The 13636-nt window shown below is 42.6% G+C and overlaps 1 long non-coding RNA gene across 2 annotated transcripts in view; it reads right to left on the bottom strand.

Moving 5' to 3' along the window:
* LOC142151107 (uncharacterized) overlaps window positions 1-13636 on the bottom strand; it is a 45896-nt gene that overhangs the window by 8501 nt on the left and 23759 nt on the right. For both annotated transcript variants that reach the window (XR_012691143.1, XR_012691142.1), the window contains exon 3: window positions 911-1113. This is a non-coding gene — a long non-coding RNA (uncharacterized LOC142151107). The remainder of the gene's footprint in view (window positions 1-910; window positions 1114-13636) is intronic.

A 13636-nucleotide genomic window follows, 5' to 3' on the forward strand; every position in this document is an offset into this window, starting at 1 on the left:
CACTCCTCCATGGAAGGTTGTTCGGCTTTCTAGGTGCTTACAAAGTGACTACTCCATGACTCATCCGCCGATGTCTCAGAGGAATAAAAAACTAACGCAAGGCTCCTTAGCCAATTTATTGGATGCTAAAAGTAAACCAAGCCCGCTACAACCAGAGCATTTTCACACTGCTAATTCTTTCTCTACAGCAGAGATTGAAATTGATCCTCAAATAAAAGCTGTTATGACAAAACCCCCTGAAAGAGGTCAACACGGCATTCTGCAAACTTCCGTCTTGCAGAAACTCCAGCAGCACTTCTATGATAAAGCTGTCAAGGCTGACTCTATGCTGGCTCGAAAGTTACGCCAGAAACTTGCCCATAATCTGATTGACCCGGATGAAATCGTAAACGTTTTATATTGCTTTAGAAAATTCTGTGCCACACCTTATAATCTCCCAAACCCACCAGCTCAAGAGGACCTTACTTGCGGTGATGTGGAGGCGCATTTGGCTGGTGCTCCTCTTCCCAAACTTACTCTAGCCCAACTATCCTCTTTAAATGCTGATATCACACAAGACAAGACCTTTGGCTGATATGAAATCCATAGGATCCCTGTCCCTGGCCCAGTATTATAAAACAAATCCTAGCTCCCCACTTAACCGACTTTTTAAAGTCTTGGCCACAATTTTAGCAAGTATAACAACGATCCTGAAGCACAGGGTAGACTATTTGCACTGCTCTAGCTATAAATCGCTTTCCCAACTTTATGTAAACTCTACACTAAAATAACGGACAGTAAGTTAAATCCCCTTCTACCAACTGTAATCATTCCTGATTAGGTGGGATTTATCCCTGGGAGACAGGCCCTTGATAACACCAGGAGGGCATATGACCTGATACACTCCATTTGTGACAGTAAAATTCCTTACCCGATTATGTTATTGGACGCTGAAAAGGCGTTTGATCAAATATCCTGGCTATTCATGTTCGGGGCCCTTAGGTCGATGGACTTCTTTTTCAAATTCCTACATGGAATCTCAGCCTTATATCGCTCCTCTTCTGCCACTGTCTCTGTTAATGGTATGACTTCAACTTCATTCGGGATTTCCAATGGCACACGTCAAGGTTGCCCCTAACAAAGAGATTTAAGGCATTTATGTAGGTTCCAGGGAGCATAAGTTGGCTTTATATGCGGATGATGTATTGTTAACTTTAGCTAATGTGCTTCACTCCCTCCCCCCATTGTGACCGAACTCGAATTGTACAGTCATTTTTCGAAAATATAAGATTTATCCCGATGAAAAAGAAGTCTTGGGGCTAGATTTACTAAGCTGCGGGTTTGAAAAAGTGGGGATGTTGCCTATAGCAACCAATCAGATTCTAGCTATCATTTATTTAGTACTTTCTACAAAATGACATCTAGAATCTGATTGGTTGCTATAGGCAACATCCCCACTTTTTCAAACCCACAGCTTAGTAAATCTAGCCCTTGGACTTTTCGATTTCTTAACCAGACAAGACATCACTAGAATATATCTTCCCATTCAATTGGCGACTTGAAAATAATCAGGCATTTGGGAGTATTTATAACCAAGTGCTACCATCAGATTTTTCAAGCCAACTTTCCCCCCGTAATCTCCCAAATAAAGTCAGACCTAGCTTCATCATAACTTTATATCAGACCTAACTTCCCCTTCACTTTATATCTTGGATTGTCCGAATAAAACCAACCAAAATAAATATACTCCCAAGACTTCTATATCTTTTCCAAATCCTTCCTATCCATTTTCCCCCTATGTCTTCAAATCAGCTAGTCTGATTTCCACAATATACTCCAAACTCACATTTCACAAAGTGCCTGTATGGGACACCACATGAATTGGCCTGGGAGCGGGATCTGGGAGAGTCTCTGGATGAAGACTGGGCCGAGATCTGAGAAGGTGTTGCTTCCAGCTCAATTTGTGAGAGGATAAAAGAATGTAGACAAAATATTATTTAGGTGGTATTATATCCCTTCCTATCTTAAAAAGATGCTTCCTAACTCATCCAACAGGTGCTGGTGAGGATGTTCTTTAGAAGGTACATTTCTCCACATGTGGTGGAGTTGTCCAAAACTTGCTAGTCTCTGTATGGATATTAAGAATTTTATTTTTGTAGTTCTCATAATTATGATTCCCTTAGAACCTAAATTGTTTTGTCTACCCCTTCTCATCACATCGCCAAAAATAGCTAATTTGACATATTCTTACAGTGGCCACCTGTCCACTTGCTGCTGACTAGAAACAGTCTTCCCCTCCCACTCTCCAATCAATCATTAGTAGGGTCTAGCACGTTCAGTGCCTGGAGTATGTGACTAGCATCCTTGAGGTTTGGGGGTCCCTGGTTATCCCTTTACTTATTTCCCCCTTCTTCTCATCTCCCTTTTCCTCTCTTTGATGATTCTAACCGTACTGTTTCCGCTCCCTTCCCTCTATCTCATCCATCCAAAAATGGGTGGTACGATATTCGTTCTGATATATAGTTGCTAAAATCATACCTTTTTATTGTTTGCATGTATAAAAGTGCTACAAGCTTCTGAATCTTCCATCTGCTGGACTGCACTGCACTTTAATAAACACTTCAAAAAAACCACATCCAGGTCGGCAGGGGTAATCCATTCCACCGTTCCTTTAACCAGTCCAGGTTGATTCACTTATCTTTCATGTGAATCAGCCTGGACTGTGCTCTACCTTTCAAAAATTGTACTCGGTGTCCATGCACCAAGTCTAGGCTGGGAGATTTAATTTTTAAAACTTCGCCCAAGCTACCCCAAGACTTGCATAGACAAGGTCTAGTGTCCCTTCCAAGTGATTATGACTCCATAAGAGTATTACTTACATCTTGGAGGTCTTTCAACTTGGCTGTGGTGCTTTGTCTGCTGTGACTTCCACTGGGCATCATACGTCAGGAAAGGGACCCGCTTTATCCAAAATGGACCAACAGAAATAAATGCCATACTGCAGCGCTTACCATGCACTTTTCAACCCACTGGGGGTCTTTTTCAAGATGCACCTTGAAAAATACCACCAGTGGGTCGAAACGCGTTGGTGTATGATTGTGACTGCCAATCCATTTTGGGGAGCCGTTTTTCCTCAGGGATAATCCAGTTCAAAGATCTTGTTATGTGCACAGATTGCCAGCTTGCTTTGGTAAGCAGCCAATTTTCACTTGTTCAGGATCCATATCTTTGATGTTTTATATTTTATATTTTTAATAAAACTCCTATGAAGGATAACACACTATGGAATTTTTTATATCTTTCTTTCTTTACATGTTTTGATATGATGAATATGGAGAAGAAACAAGACTATACATAGGAGAAAAATCCATCTTTATCCTATGAACTGACCACTGATGTTCAATCCGACTCATTGCTAATGCTTCCATTTGTGGGACAATATATGTTGGTATCAGACTTTATATTTACATTTTACAATACTCTTTTTGAGCTTATATATTGTTGACTACCTCCAATATATACACCCATGTGACAATTTTAGGATACTCTATGTGATGTGACATTTTTATTATATAACATACATGTCACATATTTTTGATATATTATGTGCTTAACATTAGCGCCCATTTGAAGTGCTTATTTTTGCAATATTTTACAGTCAGTTATATATTTTGCAAAATAATGAAGATATTTGGACAGTGACATCATTTTCGCTCTGTATGCCACAATGGATGTGAAATTAAAAATATGGTATGAAATGTTTAGGAATTGCAACCATTTTTATACACAGTGCACTATATTCAGGGTCTCAAATGTTATTGGACAAATTAACATAATCAAATAAAAATATTCATTTTTGATAATTTGTCACAAATCCTTTGCAGGCAATGACTGCCTGAAGTCTGGGACCCATGGACATCACCATATGCTGGGTTTCCTCCTTTGGTATGCTTTGCTAGGCTTTGACTGCAGCTTTCTTCAGGTGTTGCTTGTTGGTGGGTCTTTCTGCCTTTAGTTTTGGCTTCAGCAAAGCAAGTGATGTGCAGGTTCGATCGGGTTGAGTTAAGGTGATTGACTCGGCCATTGCAGAACATTCCACTTCTTTGCCTTAAATTCCTGGGTTGCTTTCGACAGTGTGTTTTCAAGTTTGCTGAATGTGAGCAGATATTATATCCATATACACTTTAGAATTCATCTGGCAGCTGCAGTCACATCATCAATAAACACTAGTGACCCGATGCCATACATGCCCATGCCATGACACTGCCTCCACTGTGTTTTGCTGTTGATGTAGTATGCTTCAGATCATGAGCCATTACAAGTCTTCTCCATAATTTTTCCTTCCCATCATTCTGGTACAGTTTCATCTGTGCAAAGGATGCTGTTCCAGAACTGGGCTGGCTTTTTTTTAGTAAAGTTTTATTGGCAAAGTCTAATATGACCTTTCTATTTTTGAGTCTTACAAGAATGGTTTGCACCTTTTGGTGAACCCTCTGTATTTGCTCTCATGAAGACTTCTCTTTATGGTAGACTTGGATATGCCTATCTCCAGGAGTATTTTTCTAGGCTGTTGTGGAGGGGTTTTTCTTTACCATGGAAAGGATGCTGCGATCATCCACCACTGTTGCCTTCCATGGATGTCCAGATCTTTTTGTATTGCCAAGCTCACCAGTGCATCTTTTTTTCTTAAAATGTATCAAACTGTTGATTTGCCCATTCCTAAGGTTCTGCTATCTGTTTGATGGCTATTTTTTCCAGCCTAAGGATGACCTGTTTAATTTGCATTGAGAACTCATTTGACCCCATGTTGTGATTTTACAGCAACAGTTTCCAAATGCAAATACCACTCTTGGAATTAACTCCAGTTCTTTTGCCTGCTTAATTGATAAAGAAATAACAAAACAGACCAACTACTTTTGGTCCCTTCAAAACAAGATTTTTGTACTTAAGTTAAATCTCTTTCTCGATTCCATCTGGGGGACACTGCTACCATGGGGTTGTATGAGGGCGCATGGAGTTGGCACTTAAATAGTTAACAACTAAGTTTGCTGCCGACTCCTCCCTCTGCAACCCCACAGACCTCAGTAATACTAAAGTCCCAAGAAAAGGGTTCAACAACATAACTAATCGTAGAACAGCAAAAGGTAGGGAACGCAGTGTCCCCCAGATGGAATCGGAGAAATATTTAACGTAAGTACAAAAATCTTTTTTTCTCTTTCATCCACTCCGGGGGACACTGCTACCATGGGAACCTTATAAAGTAGACCCTAAGGGAGAGAACTCTCTGGACTACTAGCCCGTAAAACACTGCGTCCGAAACTGACGTCTGCAGACGCAAAATTGTTGAACTGGCAAAACCTCTTAAAGATATGAACTGAGGACCAGGTCGCCGCCCTACCCAGCAGCTCTGCAGATGCTCCATGGCAAGCAGCCCAGGAAGCCCCCACCGCACAGGTAGAATGCACCGTGAGAACCTGAGGCACAGGTAGATTTCTACACATATAAGCAAGCTTAATCATAGATCTTATCCGACGAGCAATGGTCTGCTTGTTGGGCGGCCAACCTCTCCTATAAAATTCGTAAAGAACAAAAAGAGAGTCAGTCCTGTAACCAGCAGAAGTCCTGTCCACAAAAACCCGTAAAGCCCGGACCACGTCCAGACTAACAGAGGAAGAAGGCCCAGAAGAAGCAATCCCTTTCCCTAAAGGCCGGAACCACTATCTCATGATTTAAATAAAAACCAGGAACCACCCTAGGCAAACAAGTAGGTACGGTCCTATGAACCGTCCTATTCTCATGGAATACCAGATAAAGAACCCTAATGGACAAGGCTCCAAGCTCCAACACACGTTGAGTGGATGCAATGGCCAGCAAAAACACCACGTTCCACGTCAAGAAACGCAGATCAGCCGACTCCAGGTTCGAATGGATGCCGCTGAACAATCTCAATAATGAGGTTCAAATCCCACAGGGCCAATGGAGGAACGTTGGGAGGCTGACCATGAATAACCCCCTGAAGGAAAGTACAAATGTCAGGGAGGAAAGCCAACCAGCGCTGAAAGAAAATAGAAAGTCAGAGACCTGAACCCTCAAAGAACTCAGTCTTAGTCCCATCTCTAACCGATCTTAAAGAAAGGCTAGAAAATGGTTAATCTGAAAAAGGTAGGGTTATGACACTTCTTCTCTACAGTACATAGATCCTCCACACCTTGTGATAGATCTTAGCTGATACCGGTTTCCGAGCCTTTATGAGGGTCTCCACTACCCTGGAAGAGAACCTCCTCGACTGCCAGAGGTTGGCTTCAACAGCCACACCTTTAAAGCCAGCCGATGTAAGCCCGGATGGTATAAATGGTTCTTGACTGAAAAGATCTGGCCTGAGAGGAAAAGCCCAGCCTGACCCTTCCAACAGAAGCAAGATGTTGGCGAATCAGAGCCAACCGAGCCAATTTGGTGCCACCAGAATGATCTGAAAACCTTCCAACAGTACTCACTTAAGAACCAATGGAATCATCGGAATTAGTGGAAAGTGATATCCTAAACAGGAATCCCACCTCATGGACAATACCTCCAGCCAGAGAAACTCTGGTTCTTGCGCAGAATCTTGGAACCAAGTGGTTGTGTCTGGATGCTATCAGAATCAGATCTGCCAGGCCCCATTTCCAGACTAACTCTTGAAACACCTGAGGATGCAGTTCCCATTCTCTCGGAAGAATTGCATGCCTGCTGATAATCCGCTTCTAGTTGTTCACTTTTGGAATAAACACTGCCGAAATTGCTGGAACGAATTTCTCCACCCACAAGAAGACCTGTCGCACTACCTGCATAGCTCCTGCGCTTCTTGTTCCTCGTTGGCGATTTACATATGAAGCGCCTCTCTGTATGTCCAAAGACCCTGGAGACGAAGCTGGAGAACAACGGTTCCCCAGCCCTTCAGATTGGCATCTGTGGTCACCAGAATCCAAGACCACAGGACAAAAGACCAGCCCATCATCAGAAGCTCTTGAACTAGCCACCATTTCAGAGGTTGACAAGTCTTCCTGGAGAGTCTGATTCGTTGGGTCTCCAGATAAAAAAGGGGAACACGACCATTGTCTTAGTAAATTGCACTGGAACGTTCGAGAGTGGAAACGACCGTATGGGAGGGTTTCGAACATTGATACCATCAACCTTAGAATCCCCATACCAAAGAGCATGGAAGGACCAGGGTGACTCAGGATTAACCGTACAGAGAGTTGTAGGGATCTGTAGAGAAGGTTCTGGAAAAAGATCTTCTGAAAAGTGGTGCCCATTATTAATCCTAGAAACCTCATCCTCTGTGAGGGCATCAACTGGGATCTGGAAAAATTGATTATCCAACCATGTTGCTCCAGGATTCGAATAGACAGGATCAGATGCTAATAGAGAAAAAGACCTGATAAGTCTTTGAGAAAATAGTCCAAATGCGGAATAATGTTCTCTCCCAAGGCACATAAACGTTCTGCCATTACTGCCATAATCTTTGTGAAATTTCTCTGGGCTGTGGAAAGCCCTGAATTGATAATGGGAGCTTCCTACTATTAAAACAAAGGACTGATCCCATCCGAAACTTGTCTACTCGTAGATGTTGGTTTAGCCCCCTTGAGGTTTAGAATTGATTGAAATGACCCGTCCTGTTTGTACACCAAGAGCAGGTTTGAACAAAGCCCCTGGTGTTTCTGCCACTCTGGACATGATCTCCAAGATTCAAATATCTTAGTTGGATGCCACCCAATGATATTTCAATAATTGTAGGTGACCCCCTACCTCCGTAGTCGCGAGGAGAGGAAGGTCCCGTCATGCAGATTAGTATTTTTTTATTATTATTTTAAGATCTTGGGATTCGGATGTCTTCTGGAGTAAGCAACTCTACCTGTTTGTGACTGTCCTCCAGTTGCAAGGAGTCTACCTCTATTGGCGAGCTGAACTTAATAGCCCGTGTTCACAAGAAAGGATTTCCAAAAAGACCCAAAACACTGAGGAAGGTAGCAGGAAGGTACTTTTACCTCCGGTTGCTTAGCTATTCATACTGTCCAGTTTCAGACCAACCAGATAAAAAGCTTCAGTTAAGTGTGTATACATAGCATTATGTATTTATATAAATACAGATACATATCTTATACCTCTACAGGGATAAACCCAGAGTTGTACCCAACACAATCCTGTGTTAATATATATAACAGAATAATCCTCACAATAGAAAAATCTCAACAATAAGTTGATAACTATATGAAGGAATTAGTAAATATTCTATTTGTACAGATATGTGTAAGGCAAAACTGATGTAAGGTACTCATCCCTCCAGAACCATGTCTAGGGCAGAGTACCCGCAGAGAGAAAGCAACCTGTCAAACAGACACAGTCTACTGCTGATAGAGAGCAGTCTGTCAGTTACACACAAAATACTGCTTATCAGTAGCAGTGATACCCGTAGTATCCACAGATAGAGAGCAGCCTATCAGTCACACACAGTATACACTGCTGATCAGTAACACTGCTCAGGAGTTTCTTCAACTGTCTACTGTCCAGTTCCGTGAACTGGCTTCAAGGAACATACCAATTTCTGAAGGGGGAGCAGTCTTATATGAAAATGATATGCTCGTCCTCAGTTTTTATATGTTATTATTTTAAAAGAAACAGACAGGCCATAAACAATCACACCACAGAGATAATAGATCATACTTGCCACTCTCCTGGAATGCCCAGGAGACTCCTGAATTCCGGGTAGGTCTCCCGGAAGAGTTGACAATTCTCCCGCATCTGCCCACTTGCAGATTTGAAGCCTCCATGATGCGATTCTCTGGGAATCGCATCAGTGTGTTGTATCTGGCGTGTTTGAAAGCAAACTCTCCTGAGTTTGCTTAATCGCAGCTTCATACATTTGAGACTTGTATATCTGGAGTGGCAAACAGTCGGGTGTTTGATCTCTATCGATTTTGCAAATAGCGATTTTGACAGAAGCACAACTCTGGCGATTTTACATGAAATCTCAGCTTCATACATCTGCGAGTTTCAACTCTCCCGAGAAAATCGCTGGATTTGCAAAATCAGGCCTTGATACATTTACCCCCAGGTCTCTTTACTCCACAGATAATTTGGTAAGGCATTGTGAACAAGTATACAATTCTGCACAAGAATCCTTGTTCTTATCAGACATTATATTTCTTTTTAAAAGAAATACAGATTAGGCAACTTTCACAGAGAAAAAAAATACAGTAAAATAATTACTAGTTCTGACTTTGGCTAATAGCCTCAAAACAGTAATATAAATATTTGTGGTACTAATAATGTAAAAGTGGAAGATATTGTGAAAACTCAAGTGCAGATAGAGACTAGTTAACTAAAATAACAAAAACTGTGTCAGTGATCAGTTGCAACATTAAAACCACTAATAAGTGAAATGAGTAACATTGATTATCTCATTACAATGGCACCTGTCAAGTGAACAGTCAGTTCTTGAAGTTGATGTGTTGGACGCAGGAAAAATTGGCAAGTGTAAGGATCTAAGCCTCTTTGACCTTTCCAAAGATGACTTTGTCAGAGCATCTGTAAAACATCTAGTGGGGTATTCACGTTTAGCACCTACCAAAAGTAGTCCAAGGAAGGACAACCGGTGACAGGGTCATGGTCGCCCAAGGCTCATTGATGCGCATGGGGAGCGTACACTAGCCTGTCTGGTCCAATCCCACAGAACAGCTACTGTAGCACAAATTGCTAAAAAAAAAAGGTTAATGCTGGCTATTATAGAAAGGTGCCAGAACACACAGGGCATCACAGCTTGCTACTTATAGGGCTGAGTAGCTGCAGATCGGTCAGAGTGCCATGCTGACCCCTGTCCACCATTGAAAGTGCCTACAATGGCCATTTGAGCGCCAGAACTGGTCCATCAAGCAATGGTAGAATGTGACCTGGTCTGATGAATCACATTTTCTTTTACATCATGCGAACGGCCGGGTGCATGTGCATCATTTACCTGGGGAAGAGATGGCACCAGGATGCACTATGGGTAGAAGGCACATTTTAAAGATACACTTAAATAAAATTCAGAGGCATCTATAAGGGGCATGACTGACTTGTTTCTCCATGGCCCCTACTGTACCAAATATGAACAAGATATCAGGGTAATGCTTAGCTCCTTTTCCATTGCTAGCTGACTGATTGTCCCGAAAGACAACTTATGTGCAACCATGGTACCCCTTGATTCCTCTATGTTGGTTTGAAATCACCAAGGCAAATAGCCAGTAATATTTTTTTAATTTCTAGGTTTTAATGGATATTAACAGTGGAAAGGGTAAGATCATGTGATAGGGTTAAATCACCAATACCGATTACTGCATGCTTAGTAAAGGACTAAAACATACTGCAATCCAACGCAGTTATCCATAACACAACAGGCATACATGTGCAACACTATGGTTAAAAAGTCACACTATAATAAATGGAACATAACACAAGTGGATACAAAGGAAACACTCTACCAGTCTCCTAGTAGTCAAGCCTGGGATATCCAAGGTAACCTAGGCTACAGAGGCTTCTCATCTGACTCTGATGGGGCAGAGGTCCTGCTCCATTCTAACCTTGCTTTTGGCAGACACAGAGATCCCCAAGTCCTGCAGTGATGTCCAGATGATGGGCGAAGACTTGCTGATCCTCACTGTCCTCCAGTAGCACTATGATCACCAGCCAGTCCAGCAGAAGCTGTAATCCCTGCCAGTCCTGACATTCAGCACACAACCACTTGGACAGAGAGATGTTTTCCCCAATACCAGTTTTCATGTGGTCCCAATTTCCAGACTGAGCTTCCCAATTGGAAGGGTGGGATCCTGGCTCCGATTGGTGGTTCTTGGATCCTGGGACAGTAGCAGTTGTCCTGTGTGGTCTAGATTTCTACAGAGGGGGCTTAATCACTGTGATGAGATCCGGTTGGGCATTGTTCCTGGCTGTTAATCCTTGGGCTGCCAAACCGCAGATGACTGCTCTCTGCGTGTCCCATGCTTCCTCCATCTGGCTATCTGGACTCTGACTTGGCTATCAGTAGTGCCTTTTCCCGGTGCTTAGAGCAACTTTGGAGCAGGCTGTGCTTGCCACGCCTCTGGCTGGACAGGTGCTAACTAGGGTGTCTATAGCTGTCACCAGCAGACCTAGTACCGGTGTTAAATTTAAACATGGTTAAAGCATGTAGTATAATAATACATTGGGATACATATTTCGAGGATACCTAAGGAGTGTGAATCCCGGCAGGATTAACTTTTACTGAAAATACTGGCACCAGCCTCTCCTGCAACCTTGGGACCAAAAGGCCTAAAAAGAAGACTTGGTTAAAGTCCATTCCTTCTGCGAAATGAGACAATTATGTTGGAACAGTGAACCTTACATTTCGTCATACCTGATTCTCCAAGCACAAAATAAGCTCAACTCTGGAGAAAGGTGTGCACATGCACAGCACAGTCAATTTTAGGCAAATCGCATTTTAATGTGAAGCAAATGTAATTACTGTACAGTCAACTCTAAATCTGGCACTTAGTTACTACAATCATTGTCACTAGCTTATCAAAGGTGTCTTTCCCCAGTTTGAGCAGAAGGCTGATATAAACCAGATCGCTTGTTCACAAATAACTTATTCCATAAAATTCAAATTACTATTGTCAGTAAGTGGGTTACTTCTTACAATCATGAATCAGATGTTAAAGAACTCCCACCAAAACTATATTTTTAATGAATGGCGGAGTTCAAGGACTTAATATATAAAAACAAAATCATAGTTATTATTATCTTTAATTTCTAAAGCATCACCATATTACCTAGTGCTGTATAGTGAGGGGATCATGATGCAAACAAATTACATGCCAAACCAGCTTACAATCTAAATGATGTGGGGAACATCATATATGTAAAGTAATAGAATAACAATTGTAGCTGTTGATGGGGATACATGTTCATGGATGTAGACACTGTCCTAGTTCCGGGCAGTTGGTTGATACATAGTGCTAGTTCTTGTCTCTGGTAGTTGATTACTGGTACTGTGCTCATTTCTGTCTTTGGCAGTTGTTGATTAGAGGCAATGTGCTAGTTCCTGGCTCTGTGCAATTGACAATTATAGGCAATTTGATGGTTCCTGGCTCCAGGCAGTTGGTAACTCTGCTAGTTCCTGGCTGCAGGCAGTTGATAATGGGATTTTTATGCTTATGTTAAATCCTCCTTTTCTCTGACTCCATTCAGCATCACTGAGACCTTGCAGAAAGGGTTCATCAGACCTTCAAAATCCGGGGTGTTTTTTTGTGTCCAAAAAGGACGGTAGTCTACGCCCGTGCATCGACTTTCGTGGTTTGAACAAGATCACCATCAAAAACACATATCAGCTCCCGCTCATCTCTGTCCTGTTTGAACAGCTGAGGGATGCTACCATATACACCAAGATTGATCTCCATGGCGCCTATAATCTCATACGCATCAGGGAGGGCGATAAGTGGAAGACGGCCTTCAACACTCAATCTGGCCATTATGAGTATTTGGTCATGCCCTTCGGCCTGTGTAATGCGCCAGCAGTCTTCCAGGATCTCATCAACGAGGTTCTCCGTGAGTTCCTGGGTCATTTTGTGGTAGTGTATCTGGATGACATCCTGATATATTCTCAGTCTCTCCCTTAACATCGTAACCATGTCAGACAGGTTCTGCTTAAACTCAGAGAGCATCATGTCTTCGCCAAACTTGAAAAGTGCGAATTCGATGTTAAGAATGTATCATTCCTAGGATACGTAATTTCTCCCAATGGGTTTTCTATGGATCCTAGTAAAGTCCAGGCCATCCTGGAGTGGGTACGTCCCACGAATCTGAAAGCGATCCAAAGATTTCTGGGTTTCGCAAATTACTATCGGAGATTCATTCGGGCTTTTTCTGATCTAGTGGCTCCCATCACTGCTCTTACCCGCAAAGGGGCGGATCCCTGTAATTGGTCACCGGGGGCCATTGCATCATTTGAAGCTCTCAAGAATGCGTTTATTACTGCTCCAGTTCTCAAGCATCCTAATCCGCAGTTGCCATTTATTCTGGAAGTGGATGCCTCGGAAGTAGGCGCTGGTGCTCTCTTATCCCAGAGGGACCCCGGTGATCATAAAGTGCATCCATGTCCCTTCTTTTCACGCAAGTTTTCAGCTGCTGAAGTCAACTACGATGTGGGCAATCGAGAACTCCTGGCAAACAAGTGGGCATTCGAGTAGTGGCGCCATTGGCTGGAGGGAGCAGTTCATACGATTTCACTGATCATAAAAACCTGTTGTACATTGAGTCTGCCATACGATTAAACTCCAGACAAGCTCAATGGGCCTTATTCTTTACCCGTTTCAATTTTGTCCTAACCTATAGACCGGGCTATAAGAATACTAAGGTGGATGCTTTGTCTAGGAGCTTTCTACCTCATCAACTACCTACTGGTGAACCTTCACCTATAATTCCGGCTTCTATCATTCACGACGGGTTGACTTAGGACTTAGGAAACACCGCACGTCAGTTTCAAAAGATAGCCCCTGCTGAAACACCTGCGGGGCGTCTTTTTGTGCCGGTGCATCTACGTAGAGCTGTCCTCTCTGAGGTCCATGAGAACAAATTGGCTGGGCACCCGGGTATCTCTAGAACCCTTGAA

This window comes from Mixophyes fleayi, chromosome 4 (assembly GCF_038048845.1).
Source record: "Mixophyes fleayi isolate aMixFle1 chromosome 4, aMixFle1.hap1, whole genome shotgun sequence".
Lineage (NCBI taxonomy): Eukaryota > Metazoa > Chordata > Amphibia > Anura > Limnodynastidae > Mixophyes > Mixophyes fleayi.